Below are 17,379 nucleotides of genomic sequence, written 5' to 3'. Positions count from 1 at the left end.
TTTTGTGACATGCTTTGCAAGCTTTAGCGCACACAACCAGCCCTGTGTGTGTACATGCTTTTACGGTGCAGCCATGTAATTGTGCATTTACTCTAAATCATGATGCATAGTGCAAGGTGTGTGTATTTCCACTCACTCACTGGCTCTCACCTCAGAGCAGCTCTCCCTAGCTTGACCACTCAACCCACATCCATACACACAGCTTGCCTTCCCTCTCCTCTCTAATGCACCCTCCTCCTCTATCTCTCTTTCTCCCTCCCTCTCTCTCCATCTCGGTCTCTCGTTCAGAGCGCTTCGTTCGTCAGAGCGGTATAACAGAGTGGAGTGTGTGTTTGCTGTGGCATGTGTGTCCAACGCAGCGATTGCAGCGCATAGTGACAGAAGGAGAGAGAGAGAGAGAGAGAGATAGAGACAGAAAGGCAGATAGAAAGGAAGAAAGAGAGAGAGAGACATCCAGAGGCAGGACTGAGCGGACTGAGAGAAAGCAACACTCCTGACCACCGTGAGTACAGTATACATGCTTTCTCCATTCACTCTCCATTCACTATTGAGGGAGCTGTTTCCTAACTAACTGAACTGCTCGTGTGTTGTACAGTAGGAAGATGCACACTGAGCAGACTAGATAGATAGATAGATAGATAGATAGATAGATAGATAGATAGATAGATAGATAGATGTACAGGATCACTTCCAAATTGTGGGGCATGGTTCTCAGAGCCAGTTGTCCTGTGTAAGTGTACGTGTGTAAGAATTCAAATGTGATTGGAGGGACTATTAAAAAAGGTTGCTGGTTCATAAGTGCTTATAATAAACTCACAGATTTTTTTTTTCATATTTAAGTGTTTCTGGTTCATTCATCTTGTGATCGCGTTAGGCTTTCCCAAAAAGCAATTCTCATATTTCTTTTAGTGTAATCTGTATAAAGAATTGAATTCTGACTGGAAAAACACACTTTAAACCGTACTTTGTGGACAGCTGATATGTATGAGGTATGTTTTTCTTCTTCAAAGGCATAGGGACTCCTCACACCAAATAAGCTGCAGATCAAAATGCATGCACAAAACAGAAAAGCAAATTCTTCATTGCAGTGTGTTTTAATTTTTGCCCTTAGCCATCTGTTTTTATCCCGTTCCTTTAATTCATTATTTCTCTTGCATTAAACTTTGCTGCAGAATTTTCTCACTCGTACAATGATAAAGAAGGTACCTATTTTCCCGTTGCTGTATGGCCGGCAGCCCTGTAGATGTTTCTCCACACTGAGTTACATTTTAGTGTCTGCACTACTCATAATGTTACGTAATGTTAGAAGGAAGGACCAGAGGCGTAACTGCAGTGTAGATGCTGAGGAGAGCAGAGAAAAGAGGCTAGCAATGTGTTCAACATAAAAACTAAAAAGAGGGATTATGATGAACTTTTTTAAAGATGGGTAACTGCTGTCACTCATTCTTTTTTCCATTTCTTCCCACATAGTTATGGATTTGTGGTTTCTTTCTGTGGGCTGTCTGCGCTGTTATCTGATCTGTTCTCCTGTGTTGGACGTCGCATTGTCAAAATGAGGCATATTTAATACAGGAAAACAGTAAAAAAAACAAACAAAAAAACAAACATTTACTGTACGTCAATTCAAAAGTTTGTGATTGTGTGTGCTCAGATCTTGCGCTGCTGGCATATCAAACGATCCACAACTCAGAAACTCAGAAAGTTACACATTACAGTTTATATTATGTCTGTGAATATTATGTTTCATCACATAGAAACAGCATATTACACTCATATAGTGTCATATCACAAGATCAGTGTTTTCCTAGCTTTAAATAATATTTTGTGTTTATTTAGTCTGCATAGCAGGAGGTAAATACAAAAATGTCTTAAGTGAGAGTCTTCATTTATGTGTGTTGGTTCCACAAATCTATGTGTGATGGTGTGTCCTGGAGGATCAAGGGATGTTAGTTGGGGGCCAACAGACCCCAGGGGGAAATGTCAAGGGGAGGATATCGGTGGCTTTTGTCCGGATTTACTCTCACAATAAGGATTTAGTGGGTGACAGTTGGGCAGGGTGTGTCTACATCAAAGAGGCTTCTCAGCAAGGAGCATCGCTTGCTTCAGGAAACACTGTTACTGCTGTGAGAAGGCAGAGGTGGGAGACACATACCCTTATTAATATTTTCATATTCTTAATAGTTCTGTGAGTTTTGAAAACAAAGGCAAAGTCCAGCCAGTGTTTGATGGGTTCTGGTGCGCTGGGTGAGTGTATTAAGCTCTTCAGTGGCCTTAGTGTGAGGGCATAAATAATAGTTTTAAGGATTTCCGTGTGTTGATATTTCAATACCTGCGGGTGGAAAAACAGCGCTGGATACTAAATGGGAGAAATGGCTGCCTGCTCAGAATTTAAAAATGGAGAACACACCTTGACTGCCTAACTGCCAACTGTTTCATCATCATCACCCATTTATTTCTACAGTAACAATTCATTGTAAACGACGTATTCCATTTGCATCTTTCTTTGTTCTCATAAACATCCAGTTTCATTATAGAACATCACACTTTACTGTTCAACTCCTTCCGTAATTTATCTCAGGAACTTTCCTGACTGTCGCAGTCAGACGCCATTCAATATGTTGCCTTTCGGAAAGCAGTTCCTCTAATGCATACAAAACCAACGGCATTTGGAGCCTACTTTAAAGGTCCCTCTGCGTCTTTTTGGTGGTACTGTTACAGTATTTCACACACAGCTTAATCCCTTTAAGCAGAGTTGTTATCCTAGCCCCTGATGGAGTGTATCAGTAGTGTAGCTTGTTGCTTGTTGTTGTAGCTTTTTTATATTTTGTATTTGGTGTGTGTGTGTGTGTGTGTGTGTGTGTGTGTGTGTGTGTGTGTGTGTGTGTGTGCTCACCATATTAGTGGGGGCCAACTACTTAATGAATAAGAGGCTACAGAAGGCATTGTGTCAATGAAAAGTCCCCATGAAAATAGTAACACAGGTACATGATTTTATGGACAATGTGTGTGTGTGTGTGTGTGTGTGTGTGTGTGTGCGCGCGCACTGGATTTGTCGGGTGTGCTGTACTGACAGCACAGATAAGTCTTTTTTTCCTGAGGCCTAATCCCTCCTCTACACAAGAATGAGGGATGGTTGGAGAAAAAAAGATGAGAGACAGTGAAAGACATTGGTGTTGACTACAGTGACAAGTCCCAAAGAAAATGCTTGTGCAGTGTTGTGCGTGATGGTGAAGACAACGGCGCAATGAAGGCTTTCAGGAGGAAGTGAGAGCAGGATTTGCATGAGAACAAGGGCTTTAAACGGAGCCGTGGACCATTAATACGCATCGGAGAGGTTTTGTTGCAAGCAAGCCGACTTGTTCGGAAACAGGTGTTCTGCAAATTACAGCAAATGCTCTCTCTTCCCAAACATTTTCCTCAGCACCTCTGTTCTTTCTATTTCTGCCCCTGCATGCTTTGCCAGTGCTTTCAATAGGAGTTGGGTTCTTGTTCAAGAAACATCTGGACTGGATTTGTGATATTTTTCCACTTTAATCCATGTGAATATATTTGGTTCTTGTGCAAATTTTAAAACCATACTCTATTCTTAAGTGAGGTTAAAACAGTTACAGTATTTTTTACTTAATTTTATTTGTTATGTGTGACCTGGGTAATGTGGTAAAGAAGATTTGACAAAAATATTATCATGCCATCTTTCTGGTCTGTGTTTTGCCGAACACAGAATAGCTGGGAATACAAGCAGTTACATAGTGTTAAATACAATCTCCTTTCACAAGTCATGTCCCAGAGTATATCACAGAGATTTACTGAAAGTCACTTTTTGTGGAGGAGTTGCACCGTGATATACCACGGGGTCAGTAGAGAATATCATAGTTCTCTTTATTTTAAAGCTCCACATTTTATTCCCTTTGTTGGAGCGTGCCTGGTAATAATTTGTCCTTGCACATAATTGCAGGTCACTGGGGTGTCCAGGGTGTGTCCAAGACATCCTTTATATTTGCATCAAGTAAAGCTTGGTTCTGAGCTTTCTGTCATGCCTTTTAAGAAGGAAGTCTGTAAACTCCTGGTGTTTTATACCACACTAGTTTATTGTGGGCCAGTAGACAGCATATAAATGTGCTTGAATTTGCAGTTACAATATTATATTCCTATTTCAAATTGTAACTATCAGAGATTGTCTATCATGATTCAACTTGTGATGCATGCACATATGAGTTTTTAGCAAGTGATTTTACAGAATAATACTTGGACTATAATTCCAGCACTGCCCAAGGCCATGCAGTGTAATAAATCATGAGCGAAATGTCTGGTTTTTGATTAAGTCTCTCCACATGTCCTTTGGCAATGTTACTCATCTAAATATCATTTCTAATTTAAATTAGCGTCTGACATTTCTGTTGTTTAAATGAGTGGCATTCATTCATTTATTCACTTCACTGAATCTAAAAGTTGTAAAAGGCTGCGATGCTGATATATTTAGTTTTTACTTCAACGTGGCGCCCAGTTAATTGCTGTACTTCTGTTTTCTGGTGATATGTGTGGCTGGGTATTTCAAGGAATCAGCCCTTTTCATTCACATGTAAAGTTTTGCTTCGTTATCAGTGAAAATGTCTGCAGCACAGGTTGAACTCTTGTTTGAAATGATCAAGTTTTAAATGAAAGATTTTCCACTTTTCAGGCAGCTTGATTTAGAAAAGGTGTCAACAGCCGCTGTTGTGTTAAGATAAGATTTAACACTGTAGAAACTATTTTGTTAAATATGAAAATCCTGAAGATATGGCATTGAAAAATCTTACAATGACTCAATTTTATGTGTCAAAACACAACTTCAGGATTTCCTCACTAAATAATAATGTCCAGTCGGGATATACTCTAGTAGCACATTACCAACAATAAACTGAACCAGATGGGCAGGTCAAAATAGTTAAAAGAGTAACTCAGGCCAGCCCATAAAGGGGCATAGGACGCCATCTAACCCTATTTTTTATTTTTTATTTTTTTTGTTAAACAAAAGTCTAGTCAAAAATGTGACAGAATATCAGAAAGGCCTCCACACCCTTCAAACACAACAAATCAACAAATGAACACTTGCTGTGGCAGAGGCTGGAAAAAGGTTGTGAGAGAGTGAGCAAAGGTTTCTCCCCTTATTAATGGATCCTTCTAATTACTCTAGGTCAGCTTCACCTTAGACACAATAACTATAGAACTCTCTATATACAGTTGGTAAGAGTACATCAGTACAAATACATAAATGAGCAATTAATAATCAACTAATTCAATCAGCATAAAAAAACTCCATTCAATTCCTAATTAATTTCCTTTAAAAATCAACATCTGGTAATTAGATCAGCAGTTGTAATAGGTTTCTATGCCACTTGGCAGACAGAAGCAAAAGTTTTGTCAGAAACCGAGCCAGGAGTGAAAGAAAAAGGAGTGAAAGTGCATTCTTTTAAAAGTGGCTAAAACATTTAACAGGACACAATGTCTCATGAAGATTTCCAGGGTCCAGATACGTGATGCACGAGCAACTTATTTTTGAGGACTCCAGTTATAAGCTCTGTCTATTCTGTGTGACTTCTCAGGCTTCTTCCTCCTTTATGAGAAACAAATGATGGAAAGATAAAAGGAAATTGTACTGAATCACTGCATGTGTATGCGTGTGAAAGAGTGTGACACAGAGTCTGACCAAATAGTAAGAGATATTTGGCCCGAAGCCATATGCATCCTCATTAGGCTGTCTCCCATTGTGCTTTTTAAATGCTTTTGTATGTGCTGTATACTGTCAATGCATACACAGTAAAAGCTGCATACCAAGTAAAGCAATGGTTAAAATTAGAGGTGCTGACCTCTTGTTTGTGTGTGTGTGTGTGTGTGTGTGTGTGTGTGTGTGCGTGCGTGTGTGTGCGTGCGTGTGTGTGAGAGAGAGATGAATAGCACTCTGAAGGATCCACTTGATTATGTTCAATGGAGAGCTTTCTCCCTCAGCCTTATTTATGTTCACACATTGCAGCCTGGACACACACCTATAAATCTGATATTGCGGACATCACACACTCACACACATCTCACTTGTCCCTAACTCTCTCTCTCTCACACTGACAACCATATTTGTGGCTTCTCTCGTGTACCGAGGGTACCACTGTGTTTTTCTCACATTACAACACTCATCTACTTTCAAATCAGCAAGTTCATTCTCAAGAGTTTCAGCCTCAGAGTTTCAGCGTAGCATGCAGTAGGATTCAGCTACTGATTTCCTCTGGCCTGCACATTCGCCCATCAAACTGTTGTCATCACGGTTTCAGTCATACATATCAGCTCTATACATTTAGCCAGCAGTTTCTCTTTTTGTAGCTGTTGCCCTAGGCCAGAACTGCTGGATTCTGCGTCACATCGTATCCTCTAAATATTTTAACTTTGGATGTTGAAAGGCTCTTCTCAAACAGAGACTCCTGAGGAGAACTATAGAAAGGAGGAGGCGCAGCATTTGGCGAAATTGAAAATCAATCCTTTGGACTAAAAGGTAGAGAAAAAAACTGAGCAAGTGGAAAGAAACACTTTCAAGAAAAAGCTGCAAGCCGTAAGCTGTAGAGAAAGGGATGGTTGCTTGTCCAGAAAGAACAAATGTGTATACCATTACCACTGATATGTTTGTTCCTCTGGAAAAAGGAACTCCTTTCAATATACAACATACACACTTTCAACTACTGATACTGATCTCGCAGTAGTACACGGAATTTCAATATTTCATTGCAACCTTCTAACACATTGTCAACACAACAACACATTGCAACCCAACCGAGCAAAGTGTATATAATTTCGAAGATTACACTCTCATAATCTGCAGGAGATGGAACTGATTATGAAGATTCATACAAGCAGTTTGAATTTCATTAAATAAATGGATTTTCGGAGGATAGAGCCATCGCTACTGTTTAAAACATTTTTTTTTTTTAAAGTTCATTCATGGACAAAATTTCCAACTTGGTACACCATTTGGATACTTGTAAATGGTCTTCCTTTTATAAAGGGCTTTTCTACCTAATTTCTACCTGCAGTCACAGACACATCTACCCATTTGCTCATACAAGCACACATTCACACACCAGTATCAAACCTCCAACCCTGCGGTTTGTGGACAACCCACTCTACCTACCTAATGAGTCACAGCCATCTGTGGAAATTCTCAGTCATCCCGGCCATTCAGTTGTCACACAAGATGTTCTCTCTTATCCTCATCACCAAATAGTATGGAAATGGGCCACGGATAAAGCACAGAGCCACCCAATCTACAGCTCCTTCATCATTTATAGTTGACATCAACAAGATGTCTCTCTGTCATGGCTGTCTCTATATCCGTGTCTAGGGCAGGACCTACTGTATAACAAATAAATGTTCAAGGATGGTTTCTGTCATTTTAGGTAGTACAGTGCTGATGCATAATCAAGCATCTATTTTTTTCTAATAAGTTTCGTTTTAGTTATTTGAAGCTGGATAAAACAGCATGTGACATCATGATAACTTTCAGTTGCCATGCCAACTGTTCTGTGGTGTGCCCCATAGGACCATGAGAGTTGGAAAAAAAAAAAAGTACAGTGTATAATCCAACATTTTTTTGTAACTGGAGAAGGTACAGCAGAATGCAGTATTAATCAAACATAAACGCAGGTTACTATGGCTCCAAACTCCAGGATGGCACAATCTGTATCCCTTGGAAACTAGCATCAGTTTGGCCAATGCAAGTGAGTGAGGATGCATAGTCAATATTTATATACAGTCTATGGTGACAAGTAATAGACGTTAAACCTCCTAGATGTAAAGCAGCTTTTTGTCTGTGACTGTTAATCTAAAAACCGGTCACTGGATCTAGTTATTCTTGCCAACTAACTGGTATTGCTGCAAAATGGGGTCAGAAATACAACATGTATTGGAAAGTATTTTCTAATGTATTATTGGATACTTACTACACTGTACATATTGTTCTGTAAAATTGGACTCTTGGTACGCCATTCAAATTTTAATTTGATGTTTTTTGTTTTTTTGTTTTGATATGATATAAATGATTTTGATATTATACATTAAAATGTGATGGTTACTACCACCTGGGAGAAACACCATGATGTATGGAGAAAAAACAAAAAACAATGACATTCATAAAAATGTGAAATGTCGAAGCACATCTAAATATGATTTTGTTGTTCTGTCAAGTTCAGCTAATGGTGTTTATTTTATTGTACTAGATTGTTAATTTACCCAGTGAAGGATTGTCAGCAGAACAAGTGTTAATAAATTGCTGTGTGTGCCCACTTATTGTCCTTTTTTTGGATCAGTAAAATAAATGTTTTTTTATGGAGACAAGTTCACCACAAATCCTACATGCTCGCATTGGTTAATGGTCTGACAGCAGTGAAAACATAATCTTACATTGTTCATAGGTGACACTTAGCTGTCAACCAATCTATCCATGATTAGACTGACCGCAAATCACACAATAATTATTTATTTTGTGTTGTCAGTCTTTCCACTGCTTCACTGTGCAAAGCCAGTCACAGAGAGTAGACGGCGTACTGAGGGAAACTGCTTTGGTGGTTCAGAGACAGACTGACAATAGACAGCTTAAATCCTCCCCAAACCAGGCAGGATGAGAGCGAAGGGGAATGAGGGGAGGAGGGATGAAGGTGGAGGGGAGGAACGGATCCTTTTTGGATGAATGATATATGAATTCTCATCATTCGTTACATATTCTCTTTTCCTTTGCATTCTTGGTTCCAACTTCCACTCCATTTGTCCACTCTCGAACCCCGCGACTCCTGAATTTATGAGTCACATCCCTTTTCCCCCTGAATTCCCCACTTTGTTGCCCTGCTGACAACCCCTTGCCTCTGTTCCTATTATTGTACTTTTAACCCTTCCCATTCTGCCCCATCTCTCCACCATCACATTCACTCCATCTGCCTCCTCCCATCCTCTGCTGTTTCTTTCTTTCTCACCGTGCTCACCCCCACCGCCCTCCACCCCGATTCCCCTCTCCAGGCCGATTTGCCTCGCTCGATGGCGGGGTATTTGACAGGCCTGCTGCGGGAAGATAGCGTGATTGAATGCAAGTCCCCGGGGTTGGAAGAGGAGGAGGGTAAAAAAAGGGTGAAGTGGTATTAGCTGGTGAAAAGGGGTTGGCATCAGGCGGCGATGGGGAGAGGGGGTGGGTGTGATCTGGGCTATAACAGAGAGCTAGCCAGCCATGGGGCTTAGGGCAAGCCTGGCAGACTGACTCTTGTACTTGAGAGAGAGAATGAGTTTGAGTTGAGATGGAAATAGGGTAAAAATCTTGTATCTCCAAAATGTCAACATTTTAAAAACACTAAGCTTGATACATAGTTGCGCTTTTGCATTTTTAAGGTTGTGGGAATTTTGTACAAGTACTTTTGTAGGACCAGTCATACCCAGGACCCTGAAGGACAACGATTGTTGTTAGTAGACACATCAGGAAAGGAAACTCCAATAAAGACAGCACCCGCAATTTAGGAGTTCATTTACAATATTCAATATTTTCATTCCAGGATTGATCTTTGACATTGGCGGTAGTTCATGGTCAAATTTCAACATGTCATTTCCTCATAAATATGACCACTGTGACTGTCATCTGTCATTTAATACGATTAGTTTTCCTATTCATATCTAGTAAAAGATTGATAACAATGTAAAAAATAATTATCGTGATTTACGAATCAATAACTGAAAACCAAAACATGAGGTCAAAGACTTCCAAGACGTTCTTAGGTGGATAAATGTTGTGTATCCTATTCTTGACAAAAAAATCCAGACAACAGTTATGTTCTCTTGCAAAATCTAATTGCTTAAACAAAGAAGCTTCTTTTCCAACAGGCTTTTTCCCCTTTCATCTCAGTGTGCAGATTAACATGCTCAATACTGTGAAATTTTGAGTAAGGCATATAATTTAATGTGAGCAGAACTGAAACATTAATATGAAAGGCCCTCGACCGCACATTTTCATATTGTGCTAATTTTGACAAGATCCATATTCTGTTCGCTTTGTAAATTTGTGTTTAAAGCAAAACTACAAAACGTGCAAAACACATAGCAATTTAGTCAAAAATAAATGTAGTATCTCCATCTCCTGGAATAATGCAACAACATTAAAGGTTAAAATACAGACCTATTAGTTTAAAAAGTGAATAAAAAATAAACTGATTTATGCATGTCATTATCGAGGTTCTCGAAAGCACGACACATCCTTTTTTTTCAGTTTTTATCTGCAATTAGCAGTGCATATCACAGGATTTTAAGCCTCTGGAAACTGAAACAATTACCTGTATGGTTGCAAAACCAGCCATTACAATGCAAATGTGCAACTGATAAGCCCAAAGCAGAAAACATTGTGACTCTGAGCTTATGTCACCAGGAGGATGCTGACAGTTGAAGAACTGACTGGTACCTTCATGACAGCCACAGTTGATCCCTGGTCTTCACTCTCCTCGGGCCAAGTCAGTGGGATACTTCAGTGCTTGAGTAATCCTAAATGATTGGCCTCTGTGCTTGCCAATCACGCTTTGGTCTAGTCAGTAGTGTGATGCAGCGACAGGTTGGGACAAGGACATTTCCTTTCTGACATGAAGTGCTGACCTCAAATCCTTAGAGATGGAGAAAGTCACCGAACCATTGAACAAGACGCTAAAAATAAATCTGGAAAGAGAATGGAGACAAAGTTATTTGTCTTTCTTTCTTTCTTCCTTTATATCACCCCCCCCCCCCTCCCCCCGCTCTCACGCTGGTATTTTGCCTTTCTTTTCTGTCTAATATTTTAGGTTTTTATTTAACCCTGTACACTTTGATCATGTAGGCTGATCTCTTATCAGCCCTCATCCACTGTTTCTCTCTTGCTCTTCTTTTTCCATCTCCGTCCCCTTCTCTCACTCACTCCATTTCCTTCTTTTCTTTCCTTCCACCCATCCACCAGTTCACCTCCAATCACCCTGGGTGCATCTGACAGGCCTGCAAGAGACACAGAGTGTGGAGGAAGTAGTGCAGGGGGTCGTCGCATCGCTGTAAAGGGCCCAAGAGTTGACAGCTATAGGAAAGGACAGCTGACCCCTCTTATGTATAGAGAAAGAGAGTAGAGATGGTGGGGGTGGAGAGACGAAGGACGGTTGGTGAGGCAGGGCGAGAGAACTGTGCATGAGATGGAATGAAGTTATATCAGTTCTATAAAAAGTCTGTTCAATTTAACATTTCAAGCTGTCTCCAGTTCAATCTCTTAGGTTTTAGTGTGTGTGTGATGGCTCAAGATGCAGGCTCATGGCTGCTTAGAGATGAGATTTTATTGGTTAACTTTGTCCCGTGCCAGTGCTATAATGAATAATGATGCATCCTTGCTGTCATATGAATATGTAATATTTTATCGTTACCCCAACATGTGTAAATGAGATCATGGGTTGAACACAGACAGTAAAAATAAAAACTTACATGTAATTCCAGAAGCAGGACAAAAAGTGTAGTAATAACGTGAAATAAAAGTATATTTTTGCCTTAGAACTCTGGATCACAGTGGATATGGGCTGAACACTTGGCTTTGCTGGAATTCAAAATTAAACCACATCAAACAACTTTTCTTTTAATGAAACTCACTGAGTAGTGTTTTTGTTTGTTGTCTGTTAGACTGAAAGACATAAGTTAAAATAGCACAAGGAGACAAATGATCTGCGATTCACTGGTACATACCAAACAACCAAATATATATATTTTTTTAAATTAATAAATTCACATTTACCAAAAAAGAATTTAATCTCCATTTCTATATACAAAACAGATTCTTTAACATTCTGTCTTGTGATAGTGATGCGGTGGTATTGAGCCACAGCAGTGTAGGAGGGACACACAAATGGTGTCTTTCTGCTGAGGATTTAGAGTGCATGTCAGTCTCTGAAGCTATTCTACATGTATAGGGGTTTGGATTATTTTTTCCCACCTCCTCTGCACTCTGTCAGATAGCTGGCTCCCGCTGCCTTCGGTCTGGCTGGAGGTTTGGGGTGTCACTCCACTGAATTGCTGTTGTGTGTAGGAGCTGCAGACCCCTGTTGTCCAATCAGAACGCATTAGCTTGCCGCCTCTCAATCTGCCAGTACTGCACCTAAGGGAGCCCAAAGGGAAAAGTCCTATACTGTATCTAAATGCTAATCAGTAATCATGCTATAATGAACATGGAAAAAAAAAACTCAACCCTTGGCTTTGTATTCTCTCAGCTGTAGGGTTGTTATTAGAACCACAACTGTGCAATTAAAGACCAATGGGCAGTGGATGCTTTCAATTTACTACCAACATGTAGTCACATACATTTTATTCTACTCCAGTATTTTGTTACCCATTTCCTTTACGTATATCCTTTTACGGGTTATGTCTTATTATGTCTGACCAACAGTCCCAAATATGCTGGATTACAATAATGGGTCCTCAGAGGCCAAACAATCATGAACATTGGGAATCTTTAATTGATGCAAAGCTTAAGTGTTTAAGATCATTTTAAGTAGCTTAATTGTCGGTGAAATGTGTTGCTGAATGTATTTTGTTGTGAAAAAACATGTGGTTCAGAGCAGGTCCGGTCTCTTTCACAACAGAAAATGTAAAGGTACCGATCACATGACCAGAGAAAGACTGACTGTAGTGTTAATTGAGCAAAGAACATTAAGTTAAATCAAAGTATCACCATAATGTGAGGAGAAAGGAGTGTGGCGCTAGATCCAAGTAAGAGAATGCTGGAATTGACTGAGCAGATTGGAGGCAAAACAAGGTGAAGGACATAGGGGAAGAAGGTGTGTGTGTGTGTGTGTGTGTGTGTGTGTGTGTGTGTAAGTGAGTGAGTGAGAAAGGGAGAGAGAGGGGGAGAGAGAGAGAAATCACACTCCCCATACGGCAACCGTAGGGCACTTCCTGTTCTTGGAACACTGTCTGTCATACCTTAGAGTGTACTTGTGCATTGGCTTTGGATTAAGTGCTTGCTTGCTTGTGTGTATTTAAAACAAATTTTGTAAATCTGTGTGTGAATGCAGAAATTTGTGTATATGTATGACTGGTTTGGTTATGAAAAATTAAGAAATTCAAATACAACTGAAAACAATATGTGTGTCTTTATACACTCCAAGTACTGTCTAAAAGGGATTTTATTACGACTCATAGGTTGATTTTGCTGTCAACTCTGAGTTCTTGATTTTTCCCATCTAGAGCACTGCGGATGACAGCTGACTAAGAAGTTCCTTTCTCTCTCTGTGTGTGAGAGACAGAAACAGTGTGATCGCGTGTGTAGGGTTGTGCCAGTATTAGTGCGGATGTGTATGCCTTTTGTGTATTTTCATTTTTCAGATATCAGTGCTCTTGTGTCTATGCCATTGTGTGTGTTCCACACGAGTGCACGTGTGTATTCACCGGCCCTGACGATAAATGAAATAATCAAATGTTTATGGTGCGTAAAATGGCAATTGGCAGCAGTGGTGACCTGATGTGTGTACGTGTGGGTGACTGTGTATGTCTGTGAGAGTTATTGTGAGCGTGTGCCACACTGTCAGATGCAAGGTTGTTATTAACAACTCTCTGCGCAGAGAATTGGAGCAGAGGCAATACAGGAACTGTCAGACAGTAGAGAGAGCGTGAGAGACAAAGCAGTAAAAGTGAGAAATATGCATAGGATTATTTTTGCCTCAGCCATACACACACAAACACACGTAGACAAACAAATGCACGTGAGTGCTTACGTTTGTGCAAACACAACAAAAGTACAAGATTATTTAAGCAATGGGTGAGTTCAGTTGAAGGTCAGAGGCAATGTGTGGCAGGTCGCTTCGCTGGATCAGAAATGAAAAAGGTTCAAATTAGACAGGGATTTAGAATACACTCTGACTTCAACCAGAAACATTTAATAACTGGCGTCTAACCTTTTCCGGAGACTATTACATTTAATCATTTCTTGTTGAATCTACTGGAGACAGCATGAATGAGTCACAAAAGCACATTAACTTTGACAGCCATTTGAGTAAACAGAGAGCACACTTAAACAGGACGCTGTTCCAGTTCAATCAAATAAGTGACAGTTAAATTACCCTGTCTGTGGACCTACACCCACCTATGCTTTAAAAAATAAATTAAAAATCAGTCACAGTGTTTACAGGCAGATTTGAAAATAAGTGTATGGAGCCCTCATGGAAGAGAGCAACGACTATTGATGTTAGATGGAAATCTGACACATATCTGGAGTCAGCAGAAATCCAAGGACCAAATTATAGGCCTGGTTTTGCAGTTAAGAATGCCGTTGCCACGGTTTGAGACATTTCGTAAACTACAGAACCACTTTCTAAAACCATCACCACCAACTATTTGATTAATTAGAAATGCAAAACAAAACACTGCAGACAAGCAGAATGTTTTCTAGCATTAAAGGCACTAAAAGGCAATGCAGATTACTGGGGCAAATTAGTTGCCCTTGTGACTGACAGTTAGAAAATTTAACTATAGAAAATAACATTTTTGTTATGTGGCACAAAACAGCCTTTGTCAGACTAACATAGATAGTTTATTAATTATGTGTAAATGTTAAGAGTATCATTGTAGGTGATATTAAAATGGCCCTACATATACACAGTAGTATATAAATAGATCTACATTAAGAGTTAATGGTTTTCATAGTTTGTTGGAAATCACGATACTGTGATCACAATCACGTGATTGATTGAGGGGTGGGAAAGGAAGCTATGCTGTTCATAACCTGAATCATTTAAAGATGTGGTTTTATGGCTATTCAGTTGTATCGTGAGTTAGCTTAAAGTCTGTGTCTAGCTAATCACTAGTCACCCGCTATGTACTATGAAGCTAGCTCAGAGTGACAGCTGGGCAAGGGACTGGAGCAGGACACTTAGATCACCTGCTTGAGGCAGACAAGTCGTTTCTGTATGGGCATTGGAACTGAGGACTTGTTCCACATCAGGACAATTGGAGACTGGATACTTTCCCTCTGTAATTCCTGCCTCGGGTAACCCTTTCCTACCTTGCTCCCGCGAGTTAAGTTCATTTTGGTCACAGTTTACTGAAGCATTTATCCCTAGATAGGCCTGCATCGAGTTGGGAAATAATCATCAGTGCCATCTTGTTCTTTCAGTTTATTTATTTTAAATAAATGTTAGGAATTCTTGAAGTGTCTTATTCGTCCTTTGGATAAGTCAGTCACAAAGGTTACCATAAGGTTTTTGTAGGTCATATTTGTGAATATTGTTACAGTTTATAAAATATACAGGTAATGTTGGATAACATGAGAGTGTGTTTAGCATAAGAGAACTCAGGACACTGTATCCTATATTAGATATAAAAGAAAGCGCTACACTTCCTGCAGCATTTAATGTCAGTCTCATATTTTGATTGACACTGCTATCTGTTAATTTGGTGTAAATGGGCATTTGTTCTAAGATGTTCTTGTTCTACAATGTTCTCGAATGATCTACTGCTGAATTCCTTTAATTTGATCATCCCACGACTTTTTAATTACAACACAGGGAAACATGGTATATCCATATCATTATGCAGATGACACAAAGTTGTACATTTGTCTGACATTTAACCCCTGCTATACTGTCCTGATAATTCATTAGCCAAAGTGCAAACATAGCTTCGTACATTATTTAAGTCAGTGTTTCCATCAGTGATGTCACTTATCAACTCAGAAACGTTGTTTCAGCAACGTGTACTTCATTTGGCTCTTTTCTCAGCTATGGTAGTCAGCCGTTACCGTATTCCCATTTCTGTATTCAAGAGAAGCTTCCCACTGACAAATCACCATCATTCCCTGTTTTGATGAGGTACTGAATTATTATCCTCTCCACAGTGATCCATGTTGTGCTATCTTAGATTCACAGCCCTATCTGCTGCACCATCAGCAGCTGGAACACAGCAGATCCATCACGGCAGTATTGTTAATTCTCCTAATCTATCATTTTCTATGGAAATGAAATGCAGGCACCTGTTCAACTAATATTCAAATACAGTGTAATAATGACTCTGTTTCCTTTTTTGGACTTTTGGGTAATGTACCATTAAGTGTCTTGGTTGGTTGGTTCTGTAAAAGTTGGGTAAACAACGCTGATTGTTGATAACCGGTACACTATTGGCTACAGGGACACTGAGTATTTTGTTGTTCTTTTGGAAGCTGTTGCTTGTGACTTTGTTGAAATGCATACTATATAACTGAAGTGTAGATAAAATAACTGAGCATTTGACACACTCAAGCAGTGATTACCAGATAACTGAAGACTATGTAGAAAACATCAAACTTCAGAAGACCCAGAAAATGCACAGCCTTATGTAAATGGTATACTTTTACTCACTAATTCAACCAGAGATGTGCTACAGTGCTGAATGATATGGGAGGCTATTAGGGGTGTAATGATTCGTTTTAACAACGATTCGATTCGATTCATGATTCGTGGTTGCAGATACGATTCAAGGACAATTTTGGTTCATTTAGAACGATACAATCCGGAACGATTCAGTGACTTGAAATCGATTCAGTAACTTTTTAGCCAAAAATTAAACCACAGTGACTGAAATAAATCCGGCTAACGTCAATGGCCAAATTAATGTATATGCTAATGCTAACATTCGCCTTCACGTCTCCTTGCCTCTCCGCCTCGCCCCACCAATGACACACAGTGACCTGAGCAAAAAGAAAACAACTCGCTGAAACGCCGGATGATTTAACGTGCAGCATCGGTCACCACCATCGTGTGATATTGTCAACACATCGAATCGAATCATTGTTAAGACGAATCGTTACACCCCTAGTCCAAAATGTTTAGTTTAGATTATTTAAAACCAAAACAAAATACATTAAGTAGTAATACAATAAGACAAACATTCTTTGTCTCAATAAGCATAAAATAAAATGCGCTCAATAAACCCTGAAACCATGTTTGTCTTTCTTGTAAAATAAGATGCTTTTGCATAAAATAAAACTTTTATCTGCAATGCAATGACCACACTTTTTTAATCTAACATTACGCATTTATCTACATGAAGTGTTCTTTTTCACAGCATGAGACTTTAATGTACAATCATACTGTCTTTATCTAAATCACACTCATCTCACTCTTTCTTTATGTACAGTAAGGAGGAAAATAGAAATAAAAAATAAAAAAGGACAAAAAGTCACAAATTTTCCTCCAAAATGCTGTTTCATGATGACAGGCTACTAAAAAGAAAAGGGAGAGGATTGTAGCATCTACTCTCAGAAGGCTATTCAAGTTTTTCATTAAACAAGTAGGCTTCATGCTGTTAGTTATTTCACCCGTTTCATAAGCATGTCATCGTGTGTACTGACTTCAATAGCTTCCT

General features: G+C 39.4%; 1 protein-coding gene across 2 annotated transcripts in view; it reads left to right on the top strand.

The window, feature by feature from the left end:
• Positions 1–307: 307 nt before the first annotated feature.
• rbfox3a (RNA binding fox-1 homolog 3a) overlaps positions 308–17,379 on the top strand; it is a 440,273-nt gene continuing 423,201 nt past the window's right edge. For both annotated transcript variants that reach the window (XM_047608701.1, XM_047608700.1), the window contains exon 1: positions 308–502. The gene's annotated coding sequence lies outside the window, so the exon portion shown is untranslated. The remainder of the gene's footprint in view (positions 503–17,379) is intronic.

This window comes from Mugil cephalus, chromosome 16 (genome assembly GCF_022458985.1).
Source record: "Mugil cephalus isolate CIBA_MC_2020 chromosome 16, CIBA_Mcephalus_1.1, whole genome shotgun sequence".
Classification (NCBI taxonomy): Eukaryota; Metazoa; Chordata; class Actinopteri; order Mugiliformes; family Mugilidae; genus Mugil; species Mugil cephalus.
The sequence above is the reverse complement of the archived record's forward strand: the minus strand, read 5'-3'. Positions and strand labels throughout refer to the sequence as shown.